Source organism: Pan troglodytes, chromosome 1 (assembly GCF_028858775.2).
Source record: "Pan troglodytes isolate AG18354 chromosome 1, NHGRI_mPanTro3-v2.0_pri, whole genome shotgun sequence".
NCBI classification, from domain to species: domain Eukaryota; kingdom Metazoa; phylum Chordata; class Mammalia; order Primates; family Hominidae; genus Pan; species Pan troglodytes.
The window spans coordinates 90,207,495-90,221,924 of NC_072398.2; positions in this window are offsets into that span (position 1 = coordinate 90,207,495).

The following is a 14,430-nucleotide window of genomic DNA, read 5'->3' on the forward strand; positions in this document are numbered from 1 at the left end:
TACCTCCCACTGGGTCCCTTCCATGACACAGGGCAATGATTACAATTCAAGGTGAAATTTGGGTGGGGACACAGAGCCAAACCTTATCAGTTAGCCCATGGCTCCTCCCAAATCTCATGTCCTCATATTTCAAGGAAATCACGCCCTTTCAACAGTCCCCCAAAGTCTTAAGTCATTCCAGTGTTAACACAAAAGTCCAAGTCCAAAGTCGCATCTGATACAATACAAGTCCCTTCTGCTTATGAGTCTGTATAATCCGAAGCAAGTTTAGTTACTTCCTATATGCAATGGGGGTACAGGCGTTGTGTAAATACACCCCTTAGGAATGGGACAAGTTGGCCAAAACAAGGGGGCTACAGGCCCCGTGCAAGGCCAAAATCGAATAGGGCAGTCATTAAACTTTAAACTTCCAAAATGAATGATTTCCTTTGACTCCATGTCTCACATCCAGGTCATGCTGATACAAGAGGTGGGCTCCCATTGGTTTTGGGTAGTTTTACCCCTGTGGCTTTTTTGACCCCTTCTGGCTGCTTTCACGGCTGGCATTGAGTGCCTGTGGCTTTTCCAGGTGCATGGTGCAAGCCGTTGGTGGATCTATCATTCTGGGGTCTGCAGGACAGTGACCCTTTTCTCACAGCTCCACTAGGCAGTGCTCCAGTGGGGACTCTGTGTGGGGGATCCAACCCCACATTTCCCTTCCTTACTGCCCTAGCACAGGTTCTCCATGAGGGCTCTGCCTCTGTAACACACTTCTTCCTGGACATCCAGGCTTTTCCCTACCTCCTCTGAAATCTAGGCAGAGGTTCCCAAATCTCAATTCTTGACTGCTGTGCACCTGCAGGCCCAACACCACATGGAAGCTGCCAAGGCTTGGGGCTTGCACACTCTGAAGCAACAGCCTGAACTCTACATTGGCCACTTTTAGCCATGGCTGGAATCGCTGGGACACAGGGCACTAAGTCCCAAGGCTGCACAGAGCAGGGGACCCCTGGATCCAGCCCAGGAAACCATTTTACCCTCCTAGACCTCCAGGCCTGTGATGGGAGGATTTTCCTTGACAGTCTCTGATATGCCCTGGAGATATTTTCCCCATTGTATTGGTGATTATCATTTGGCTCCTCCTTACTTATGCAAATTTCTGCCACATGCTTTAATTTCTCCCCAGAAAATGGGTTTTTCTTTTCTGTTGCATCACCAGGCTGCCAGTTTTTCAAACTTTTATGCTCTGCTTCCTCTTGAATGCTTTGCTGCTTAGAAATTTCTTCCACCAGATACCCTAAATCATCTCTCTCAAGTTCAAAGTTCCACAGATCTCTAAGACAGGGGCAAAATGCTGCCAATCTCTTTGCATAGCAAGAGTGACCTTTACTCCAGTTTGCAAAAAGTTCCTCATCTCCATCTGAGACCACCTCAGCCTGGATTTCATTGTCTGTATCACTATCAGCATTTTGGTCAAAACCATTCAATAAGTCTCTAGGAAGTTCCAAACTTTCCCACATCTTTCTGTCTTCTGAGCCTTCCAAATCTCTAGGAAGTTCCAAACTTTTCCACATTTTTCTATCTTCTTCTGAGCCCTCCAAACTTTTCCAACCTCTACCTGTTACCTAGTTCCAAAGTCACTTCCACATTTTTGGTTTTTTTTTTTTTTTTTTTTTTTTTTTTTTTGAGACGGAGTCTTGCTCTGTCTCCCAGGGGTTGGAGTGCAGTGGCGCGATCTCGGCTCACTGCAAGCTCCGCCTCCCGGGTTCACGCCATTCTCCTGCCTCAGCCTCCCAAGTAGCTGGGACTACAGGCGCCCGCCAACACGCCCGGCTAATTTTTTGTATTTTTAGTAGAAACGGGGTTTCACCGTGTTAGCCAAGATGGTCTCGATCTCCTGACCTCGTGATCCACCCGTCTCGGCCTCCCAAAGTGCTAGGATTACAGGAGTGAGCCACCGCGCCTGGCCCATTTTTGGTTATTTTTACAGCAGCACTCTACTCTCTCCCAGTACCAATTTACTATATTAGTTCTTTCTCACACTGCTAATAAAGACATACCTGAGACTGGGCAATTTATGAAGGAAAGAGGTTTAATTGACTCACAGTTCAGCATGGTTGGGAAGGCCTCAGGAAACTGACAATCTTGGTGGGAGGCACCTCCTCACAGGGTGGCAGGAGAGAGAATGAGTGCTGAGCAAAGGGGGAAGCCCCTTATGAAATCATCAGATCTCATGAGAAGTCAGTCACTATCACAAGAACGGCATGGGGGAAACTGTCCCCATGATCCAATTACCCTCCCACTGGGTCCCTTCCATGACACATGGCAATTATTACAATTCAAGGTGAGATTTGGGTGGGGACACAGAGCCAAACCTTATCACTTAGCCCATGGTTCCTCCCAAATCTCATGTCCTCACAGTTCAAGACACAATCATGCCCTTCCAACAGGCCCCCAAATTCTTAACTCATTCAAGCATTAACACAAAATTCCAAGTTCAAAGTCTCATCTGAGACAAGTCAAGTCCCTTCCACCTATGAGCCTATGAAATCCAAAGCAAGTTAGTTACTTCCTAGATACAATGGGGCTACAGGTATTGGGTAAATACATTCGTTCCAAATAAGAGATATTGACAAAAACTAAAGGGCTGCACGCCCCATGCAAGTCCAAAATCCAATAGAGTAGTCATTAAACCTTAAAGTTCCAAAATGTTATACTCCATGTCTCACATCCAGGTCATGCTGAAGCAAGAGATGGGACCCCACAGCTTTGGGCAACCACCTTCGTGCATATTTATAGCTCTTTCTGTAACCTGTTGAATATGTATGTTTAGCTTGTCTATTCAGCATAAAGCTCTTACCCCAACCCCTCCTCCTTTGAAGTGCCTGTCTCTGGCCTTGGCCAGAGACAAATTGTGTATATGTGTGTGTGTGTGTTTTAAGTTAACAAACTTGACATACACTGCTGAACTCCAAAGTGAAAGGCCAGTAGAGAAAACCAGGTCAGAGGTCATTTGCTTTACTCAACTAGCACAGGTGGATGGAATATTCCTATTGCCCTAATGGAGTGAGGCAGGTCCACACATGTGTAGGCTGATAATGGAAACAGAACGGAGCCCTGAGGTGCTGGTCTGGGCATCACATTTGCAGCACTGCTAGCTTTTTGGTCAGCCTTTGCATTTAAAGACAAAGCTGAGAAATGTACGACTATGTAATGGACTTGTGTTTGTGTTTGTTATCCTGGTTTTTTGTTTGTTTGTCTGTTTTTTTGAGACAGTGTCTCACTCTTAAAGCCCAGGCTGGAGTGCAATGGCACCATCTTGGCTCACTGCAACTTCTGCCTTCCAGATTCAGGTGATTTTCCCTCCTCAGCCTCCTAAGTAGGTGGGATTATAGGCATCTGCCCCATGCCCGGTCAATTTTTGTATTTTTAGTAGAGATGGGGTTTCACCATGTTGGCCAGGCTGGTCTCAAACTCCTGGCCTCAAGTGATCCACCCGCCTTGTCCTCCCAAAGTGCTGGGATTACAGGCATGAACCACCATGTGTGGCCAAAGATTTCCTTTTCTTTTTTTTTTTTTTGTGAGACAGAGTCTCACTCTGTCACCCAAGCTGGAGTGCAGTGGCACCATCTCGGCTTACTGCAACCTCTGCTGTTATTCTTAAAAACTCAGAAAGGTGGAGACCACATAAGACTTGAACACAAGATCTCATAATACCCAATGATCTTACTTGCTTTCATGGGCTTTTGGGGCACCCATTTGCCCATAAACATCCAGGCAACTCTCTCTGCCCTTTCCTGGGGAAGGAAGATGATGTCTCCCAAATGCCAAAAAAAAAAAAAAAAAATCCCCGAATCCCCATAAAAAAGAAAGAAAAAATATATATACAAAATATAATACTTTTAACCACAAAAAGGAAGGAAATCCTTTCATTTGTGATGACATGGATGAACCTGAAGGAAATTTTGTTAAGTGAAATAAGCCAGGCACAGAAAGAAAAATATCACATTATCTCATTGTATTAGTTTGTTCTCACGCTGCTATGAAGAACTTTCCAAGACTAGGTAATTTACACGAAAAAGATATAAAGAAAAGAGGTTTAATTGACTCACAGTTCCACATGGCTGGGGAGGCCTCAGGAAACCTATAATCATGGCAGAAGGGGAAGTAGTCACATCTTACATGACGGCAGGTGAGAGAGCGTGTGAAGGAGGAACTGTCAAACACTTATAAAACCATCAGATGTTATGAGAACTCAGTCATTATCATGAAAACAGCATGGGAGAAACTGGCCCCTGGTCCCACCACGTCCCTCCCTCAACACTTGGGGATTACAGGGATTACAATTTGAGATGAGATTTGGGTGGGGACACAGAGCCAAACCGTATCACTCATTCATATGTAGAATCTCAAAAAGTTGATCTCATAGTGGTAGAGAGTAGAGTGGTGGTAACCAGAGGCTAGGGATGTTGTAGGGGAGGGAGAAATGGGAAAATGTTGGTCAAAAGATATAATTATAGTTAGATTGGAGTAATGAATATCAAGAAATCTATTTTATAGCAAGGTGACTATAGCTAAAGATGAAATACTGTATTCCTGAAAATACAAAGAGAGTGGATGTTATGTCTTCTCATGACAAAAATGTTGGCTGTGAGGTAATATATTTGTTAATCAGTGAGATTTAACCACCTCACAATGTATATATACTTCAAAACATCATATTGTACCTGATAAAAACATATAATGTTGTCTGTCAACTTAGAAAATTTTAAAAAAAGAAATGATAGATTATTATGGCCTCCCAAAAAGAAAGGTCACAACAGAGAACTCACCATCTCATAACACAGCTCATTCTACCCCTAGACAGTCATATTAATTAATCTAATAACTAAATCATTCTTCTTTCTGTTAAATGCAAGGTGATCACCTTGTTTCTTCAGCCTAGAACTGCTCAAGTTCTATCAGAAACAATATCTAACAATTTCTCTTATCCTCTTCTGTCTCAGAGTGCCTTAAAAAATTAAATTTGGCCATCTTGATACATGGTCATGTTCACATCATGAGTGGAAGTTGACTATTCATCATGAAATGTAACTTGGCCACAGAGCCTACGGACTTAAGCCAAATTTTACAGCTGCATTAAAGAAGCATTGATGAGAAGCCAGCATGCCATTCACTCATTCACACATTTATGCATTTATCCATTCTATTGAGTTCTTAATAGCTACCAGAGAATCTTTAAGGTTCTGTAGATAAAAGAGGAAATTAAAAACAAAAGTTTTACAGAAATTATACTTGAACTTGGAAGGTAGTTATTTTTTTAACAGGAAATTAATAAATGTAATAAACTGAGATAAATGCTCTGATGAAAAGGAAGTTGGTCCTTTAAGAATGTATTAGTTTTAAAGGGTTGCTGTAACAACGTACCTTTGACTGGGTGGCTTGAGCAACAGAAATTTATTGTTTCATGTCTCTGGAGGAATTAAGCCTGAGATCAAGAGGTCAGCAGGGTTGACTTATTCTGAGAAAGCAACTGTTTCATGTATCTTCCCTAGCTTTTGGTGGCTTGCCAGAAATCTTTGGTGTTCTTTGGCTTATGAATGCATTATTCTGATCACTACTTTCATCGTTACATGATGTTCCACTTGTAAATATGCCTCTGGAATTTCCCTTTTTAAAAAACAAGGACACCAGTGTTATTGAATTAGACAATAATTAGCCTAATGCTCTCAGCTTACTTCATTGTATCAGTAATGAACCTATTTCCAAATAAAGTCACATTTTTAGGTATGAGAAGTGGGGAACTGAGCACACAAACTTTGGGAGGATACAGTTCAACCAGCAGAAGTCCGCTCTTGACCTTCACTAATTCATATCCTGATGAAATGCAAAATATAATCACCTCACCTCAACATTCCCCAATGTCTTAACTCATTCATTAAAATTATCTAAGTCCAAAATCTCAACTAAATATCAAAATAAATATGGGTGAGACTCAGGATATGATTAATTCCATGGCAAAAGTCCTCTCCATCTGTGAACCTGAAAATCTAGAAAATATGTTATCTCTTTTAAAATACTATGATCTGCCAGGCATAGCATAGAAATTTCCATTTTAAAAGGGAAGAACCAGACAGAAGAAAAGGGATACAGGTCCCAAACAAGTCCAAAAACCAGTGGAGAAAATTATATTAGATTTTAAGGCTCTTTGGATCCAGGTTCAACATCCTTTGGTACAGGCTGACAGCATGTCAGCTGAAATGGTTGATGGTGTCCACTCGTCATATACCTGAGCTCTTTAGCAAGAGGTTATCCAGCCCCAATGGGGGTGTCTCTTGGTATTCTCTTCAGAGTCTCTCTCTCTGCAATGTGAATAGAATAAGCATTTTTCAAATGCTTGTATTCAAATTCTCATTTATTTTTCTCAAAAAATTTTCTCTTCAGTTTATCTCTCTCCTCATTTTATTTTAAACAGTAAGAAGAAATTAGGGTATTCCTTCAACATTGTGCTTAGAAGTTTCCTCAGCTAAGTATCCAAGTTCATCACTGACAGAGTCTACTTTTTACTCAACAGAACTCAATACAGCCAAGAGAGCCAAGTCCTCTCTCACTATATAATGAGGATTGCCTTTCTTCCCATTTACCTCATCTCCACCTAAGACCTAATCAGAACCGTCTTTAACATTTATATTTCTAGCAACATTCTGTTGATGATGACATGTTTATTCTAAAAGACCATAGAGGCTTTCTCTTTGACTGTCCTCTCTTTCTTTCTAAGTCCATACCAGAACCTCCTTTAATGTTCATGTTTACAAATAATCTCTTCAAGGCAACCTGTAGTTTTTATATTACACACCTCATTCTTCCAGTTTAAACTCATTATATTATATACCTCATTCTTCCAGCTGATACCAATTTTCCAATTCCAAAGCCATCTCCACATTTTTAAGTATTTGTTACAATAATACCCCATGTCACTTTTCCAAACTATTACTTTTCTAGGGCCTCTAAAAGAAAATACCACAAACTGGGTGGCCTAAACAACAGAAGTTTATGGTTTCACAGTTCTGGAGGCTATAAGTCCAAGATCAAGCATGAGCAGATTTGATTCCTTCTGATGGCTGTGAAAGAATCTGTCCTGTGCCTACTCCATAGGTTCTAGCGATTTGATGAAAATCTTCAGTGTTCTTTGGCTTATAGATGCATAACCTTACTATCTGTTTTTATGTTCACACTGTATTCTCCATAGTATGTCCTTCTCTGTGTTCAAATTTTCCCTTTTTATAAGGCATAGTCATATGAAATGGAGGCCACTGTAAAGACTTTATCTGAATTTGCTTTGCCAGGAAGACACTATTTTAAAATTCACAGGTATTGCAGCTTTCTCTCTAGAAAGAAAAGACTAGTCATTTTCAAGAAATTATACTGGGGCAACTAGATAGTCACATACAAATGAATAAACTGGATTCATTATTTCATATCATATGAAAAAATTAGTTCAAAATGGATCAAAACTCTTAAATGTGAGAACTGCAATTATATACATCTTAGAATAATACATAGGTGTAAATCCACATGACCTTGGATTTGGCAATGGATTCTAAGATATGATATCGAATGCACAAGCAAAAAAATATAAATTGGACTTTATTAAAATTAAAAACTTTTACGTATCAAATAACATTATCAAGAATACGAGAAGACAACCAGTGGAATAAAAGTAAATATTTGCAAATCATGTATTCAATAAGGGACTTATAAGGAACTATACAACTTAATAATAAAGACTACCTAATTAAAAAATAGGCAAAGACTCTGAATAGGAAATTTCTCCAAGAAGATATACAAACAGCCAATAAGTATTTTTGAAAATGCTTGACATTATTAGTCATCAGGAAAATGCAAATCACTTTATACCCACTGGGTTGGTTATACCCACTAGGCTGACTAGAATAAAAAATTATGTAATAACAAGTGTTGATGAGGTTGTGGACAAATTAGGACTTTTCTACACTGCTTGTGGCAATGTAAATTGTTGTAGCCACTTTGGAAGACTTTCTGACAATATCCCATCACCTCACAACTGTTAGGATGTCTAGTATCAACAAACAAACAAAAAAGATAACAGGTGTTGGTAAGGATGTCGAGAAATTGTAACCCTTATATGCTATTTATGGGAATGCACAATGGTATAATCACTAAGGAAAACATTATAGAGGTTTCTTAAAAATTTTAAAATGTGGGAAAGTGTTGCATGAAATAGGTGTAAGTGGCCCACTCTCACCATGAACTTCCAGAATCCTAGCTGTAGGAGATCCCATAACTCCCACAGACATCTGAGCTGGCTAGAAGTGCCAAGAGAGTTGGCAGAGACAGAACTCCAGATTGCACAGAAAGAGGGTTTGGCACAGGAATGGCTGCAGTGGAGCATGGACATGGATGCCCATCCCTTAAAGCTTGCCATACTCCTCTAGGTGGCTTTAACCTTTGTTGGCTGCAAGGGCTGGATAGAAATGAACTATCTGCTCAAAGGGTGGGGCTGGTTTGATCAGAGTGCCCCCATCTGCTGGCCTCTCTCAGAGTTTCTGCCTCGCTGCACCAACTTTCAGCATGGCCTTGGCAGCACTGACCCACAATTGCTGTCCCACCAAAGCATTTTTGCCAGCATGTCCCCACATAGATGGTTTAGACAGTAGACTGAGAACACCTCATCCCCTTCAGTGCAGCAGGTCCTTTACCTCAAGTGGCCAAAAAAAAGGTGTTGGCCTAGTTTCAGACCCCTAGGGGTAGAGCACACAGCCTAACAGTGCTGAGCTGATCCTTGGACCCATGAAATTATCCAGAAACAAAGCCAATCAACTAAACCCAACTTATAGCACAGCTAGACACTCAAGACATTAAAGAATATAAACTAAAAGAGCCCCATCCAAAGAACAGCAACTGCAAAGACTAGCAAAATATTAGCCCACACAGATGGGAAAGAACCAGTGCAAGAACTCTGGCACTGTAGAAACCAGAGTGTCTTACCTCCAAACTACCATGCTACCTACCCAGCAAAGTCTAGATGGCAATGAAGATTATTGAAATATAGGAGAAAGCAGAAACCCAATCAAAGGAATCTAAGAAATCCAATAAAATAATACAAAAGCTTAAAGATAAAATAGCCATTGTAAGAAAGAACAAAACTAACCTACTAGAGCTGAAAACTCACTACAAAAATTTCATAATACAATTGGAAGTACTAACAGCAGAAGCTGAGGAAAGCTGAGGAAAGAAATCTCAGAGCTTGAAGATCAGTTCTTCAAATCAACTCAGTCAGATAAAAATACAGGAAAAAATAATAAAATATGAACGAAACTTCAAGAAATATGAGTTTATGTAAAGAGACCAAACCTTCAACTGATTTGCATCACAGAAAGAGAGGGAGAGAGACCAAGCAACTTGGAGAACATATTTGAAGATATTGTCCCTGAAAATTTACCTGACCTTGCTAGAGAGGTTGACATGTAAATTCCAGAAATTCAGAGTACCCCAGCAAGATATTACACAAGATGACAATCCCTAAGACACATAGTTATCCAATTCTCCAAGATCAAGGTAAATAAAAAATATGAAAGGCAGCAAAAGAGAAGAGGCAGATCATGTACAAAGGGAACCCTCAACACGCTAACAGTGGACCTTTCAGCAGAAATTTTGCAAGCCAGAAAAGATTAAAGGCCTACATTCAGCATTCTTAAACAAAAGAAATTCTAACCATGATTTCATATCCAGCTGAACTAAGCTTTGTAAGTGAAAAAGAAACATAATCCTTTTCAGACAAACAAACACTAAGCAAATTTGTTGCCATTAGACCTGCCTTATAAGAGGTCCTTCAGGGAGTGCTGAACATGGAAACAAAAGGCTGCTACCTGCCACAAAACAATACACTAAAGTAAATATTCCACTGACACAATATGCAACTATACAATCAAGTCTACATAACAACCAGCTAATAACACTATGACAGGATCAAATCCTTGCATATCAATATTAACCTTGAACATAAGCAGGCTAACCACTCCACTTAAAAGGCACAGAATGGTAAGTTGGATAAAGAAGCAAGACTCGATTACATGCTGTCTTCAAGAGACCCATCTTACATGTAAAGACACAGGCTTAAATTAAATGGATGGAGGAATATCTATAAAGCAAATGGAAAACAAACAAAATACAGCAGGGGTTGCTCTTTTATTTCAGGAAAAAAAAACAGACCTTAAACCAAAAGCTATCAAAGAGGATGAAGAAGGGCATCGCATAATGATAAAAGGTTCAATTCTACAAACAAGACTTAACTATCCTAAAGATATGTGCATTCAGCACTGGCACAACCAGATTCATAAAACAAGTTCTTAGAGACATATGAAGAGACCTAGCTAACCTCACAATAATAGTGGGAGAATACAACACCCTACTAACATTGTTAGATAAATCATTGAGGGAGAAAACTAACAAAGATATTCAGGAACAAAATTTCACACTTGACTAAATTGACCTAACAGACATATAAGGAACATTCCACTCAACAACAGAATATACATTCTTCTCATCTGCACATGGCACATACTCTGTGCCACATGCTTGGCCACATGCTTGGCCATAAAGCAATGCTCAGGAAATTCAAAAAACAGAAATTATATCAACCACACTCTCAGATCACAGTGCAACAAAAATACAAATCAATACCAAGAAGATCTGTGAAAACCATAGAAGTATTTGGAAATTAAACAACTTACTCCTGAATGACTTTTGGGTAATAAATTAAATTAATGCAGAAATCAAGAAATCTTTGAAACTAATGAAAACAAAAATACAATATATCAGAGTCTCTGGGACACAGCTAAAGCAGTGTTAAGAGAAAAGTTTATAGCACTAAAGGCCTACATCAAAAAGTCAGAAATATCTTAAATTTATACCTAACATCACATTTACAGGAACTAGAAAAAACAAAAGGAAACCAACCCCCAAACTAGCAGAAGAAAAATAATAATCAAAATCTAAGTTGAACCAAATAAAATTGAGATGTGAAAATTCACAAAAATAGTTAAGAAAACTAAAAATTGGTTTTTTGAAAGAATAAGATATATAGACCACTAGCCAGATTAATATACAAAAAAACAGGAGAAGATCCAAATAAACACAATTAGAAATGACAAAGGGGACATTACCATGGAACCCACAGAAATACAAAAAACTCTCAAAGACCATTATGAACAATTTCTATGCTGAAAAACTAGAAAATCTAGAAGAAACAGATAAATTCCTGAAAACATACAACCTGCCAAGATTGAACCAGGAAGACATTGAATACCTAAACAGATCAATAACAAGTTCTGAAATTGAATCCATAATAAAATACCTACGAACAAACAAAAGCCATGGATCAGACAGATTCACATCTGAATTCTACCTGATAGATAAGGAGGAGCTGATACCAATCCTACCAAAATTATTCCAAAATATTGAGGAGCGGAGACTCTGCCCTAAATCATTCTATGAGGTCAGCATTATTCTGATACCAAAACCTGACAGAAACACAAAGGAAAAAAAAATTCAGGACAATATGCCTGATAAATATTGATGCAAAAGTCCTCAAAAAAAAAATACTAGCAAACTAAATCCAGCAGCACAGCAAAAGCTAAGCCACCATGATCAAGTAAGCTTTACCCCGGGATGCAAAGTTGGTTCAACATACGCAAATCAGTAAATGTGATTTATCACATAAACAGAACTAAAAACAAAAATCACGTGATTATCTAAATAGATGCAGAAAAGGTTTCAATAAATTCAACATTCTTTCATGTTAAAAACCCTCAACAAACTAGGTATCAAAGGAACATACCTCAAAATGAGACATCTATGACAAAACCACAGCCAACATCATATCACAAATAGGCAAAAGCTGAAATCATACCTCTTGAGAACCAGAACAAGACAAATTTGCCCACTCTCACTACTCCTGGTTCAACATAGCACTGGAAGTTCTAGCCAGAGCAGTCAGGCAAGAGAAAAAAAAATAAAAGACGTCCAAATAGAAAGAGAGGAAGTCAAACTACCTCCTTTTGCAGGTAATATGATTCTATACCCAGAAAACCCCATAGCCTTTGCCCCAAATTTCCCAGAAATTATAAACAACTTCAGCAAAGTCTCAGGATACAAAATCAATGTACAAAAATTAGTAGCATTTCTATACAACTAATAATACCCAAGCTGAAAGCCAAACCAAGAACATAGTTCCTTTCACAATAGCCACACAAAGAATAAACACATAGGAATACGGCTAACCTGGGAGGTAAAAGATTTCTACAACAAGAGTTACAAAATGCTGCTAAAAGAAATTAGAGATGATACAAACAAATGGAAAGACATTTCATTCTCGTGGATAGGAAGAATCAATATTGTTAAAATGGCTATATTCTCCAGAGCAATTTACAGATTCAATGTTATTCTGATCAAACTACCAATGTCATTTTTCACAGAATTAGAAAAACTATTCTAAAATTTATATGGAACCCAAAAAAGATCCCAAATAACCAAAATAATCCTATGCAGAAACAACAAACCTGGAGGCATCACACTATCCAAATGCAAACTATACTACAAAGTTACAGTCACCAAAGTAGCATGGTGCTAGAACAAAACAGATACATGGACCAGTGGAACAGGTTAGAGAACCCAGAAATAAAGCTGCACACCTACAACCATTGGATCTTCAACAAAGTTGACAATAACAAGTAATGGAAACAGGACTTCCTATTCAACAAGCAGTGTCAGGATAACTGGCTAGTTATATATAGAAAATTAAAACTGGAACCCTTCCTTTCACCATATAAAAAATCTACTCAATATAAAGTTAAAAAAAACTTATATATGTAAAACCTAAAACTGTAAATGCCCTAGAAGAAATCTAGGAAATACTATTCTGGACATTAGCCTTGGCAAAGACTTCATGACAAAGACTCCAAAAGCAAATGTAGCAACAACAACAAAAATTGACAAGTGAGATCTAATTAAAGATCTTCTGTACAGCAAATTAGACTATCAACAGAATAAAAAGATAGTCTACAGAATGGGAGAAGGTATTTGAAAACTATGATTTCTGAGAAAGGTCTAATATCTAGACTCCATAAGGAACTTAAATCAACAAGCAAAAACCAAACAATTTCATTAAAAATGGTTAAAAGCCATGAATAGATCTTTCTCAAAAGAGGATCCATGCAACTAACAAGCATGTGAAAAATGCTCAATATCACTAATCATTAGAGAAATGCAAATCAAAACTACAGGGAGATACCAGCTCACACCAGTCAGAATAGCTGCTATTAAAAAGTCAAAAAATAACTGATGCTGGTGAGGTTGTAGAGAGAAGGGAACATTTATACATTGCTGGTGGAAATGCCAATTATATGCCATATTTTTTTATATGGTGAAAGGAAGAGGTCCAGTTTTAATTTTCTTCATACAGCTAGCCAGTGATCCCGATGCTATTTGCTGAATACTTCAGCCACTGTTGAAAACAGTTTGGAGATTTCTCAAATAACTTAAAACAGAACTAACATTTGACCCAGCAATCCCATTACTGGTATATACCCAAAGGAATATAAATTGTTCTACTAAAAGATACGTGTTTGTATATGGTTTTTTTGTTTGTTTGTTTATTTATTTCTTTATTTTTTGATTCAGAGTCGTGCTCTTGTCCCCCAGGCTGGAGTGTAATGGCACGGTCTTGGCTTACTGCAACCACTGCCTCCCAGGCTCAAGCGATTCTCCTACCCCAGGCTCCCAAGTAGCTGAGACTACAGGTGCCTGCCACCACGAAAGGCTAAGTTTTTGTATTTTTAGTAGAGACAGGGTTTCACCATGTTGGCCAGGCTGGTCTCGAACTCCTGACCTCAGATGATCCACCCACCTCAGCCTCCCAAAGTGCATGTGTATGCTTATTGCATTTTTCATAATAGTAATGACATGGAATCAATCTAGTTGGCCATTAACAGTGGTTTAGATAAAGCAAATGTGGTACGTATACAACATGGTACACTATGGAGCCAAAAAAATACAAAATCATTATTGGGGGAACCTGACTCCAATATTTCAATGTAGGTTCTTTCTATTTTCCATAAGTGTCAGCCAGCTGAGAAATAAAGACAGTACAAAGAGGAGTTTTACAGCTGGGCCACGAGGGGTGACATCACATATCAGTAGGACCATGATGCCTGCCTGAGTCTCAGACCAGCAAGTTTTTATTAAAGGTTTCAAAAGGGAGGGGGTGTAAGAACAGGGAGTAGGTACAAAGATAATAGGCTTTAAAGGGCAAAAAGCAGAACCACTAGTAAAGGTCTAACAAAGATCATATACTTCTGAGGGAACAGGACAAAGGGTAAAAGCAGAACCACTGATAAGCGTCTATGTTCAGTG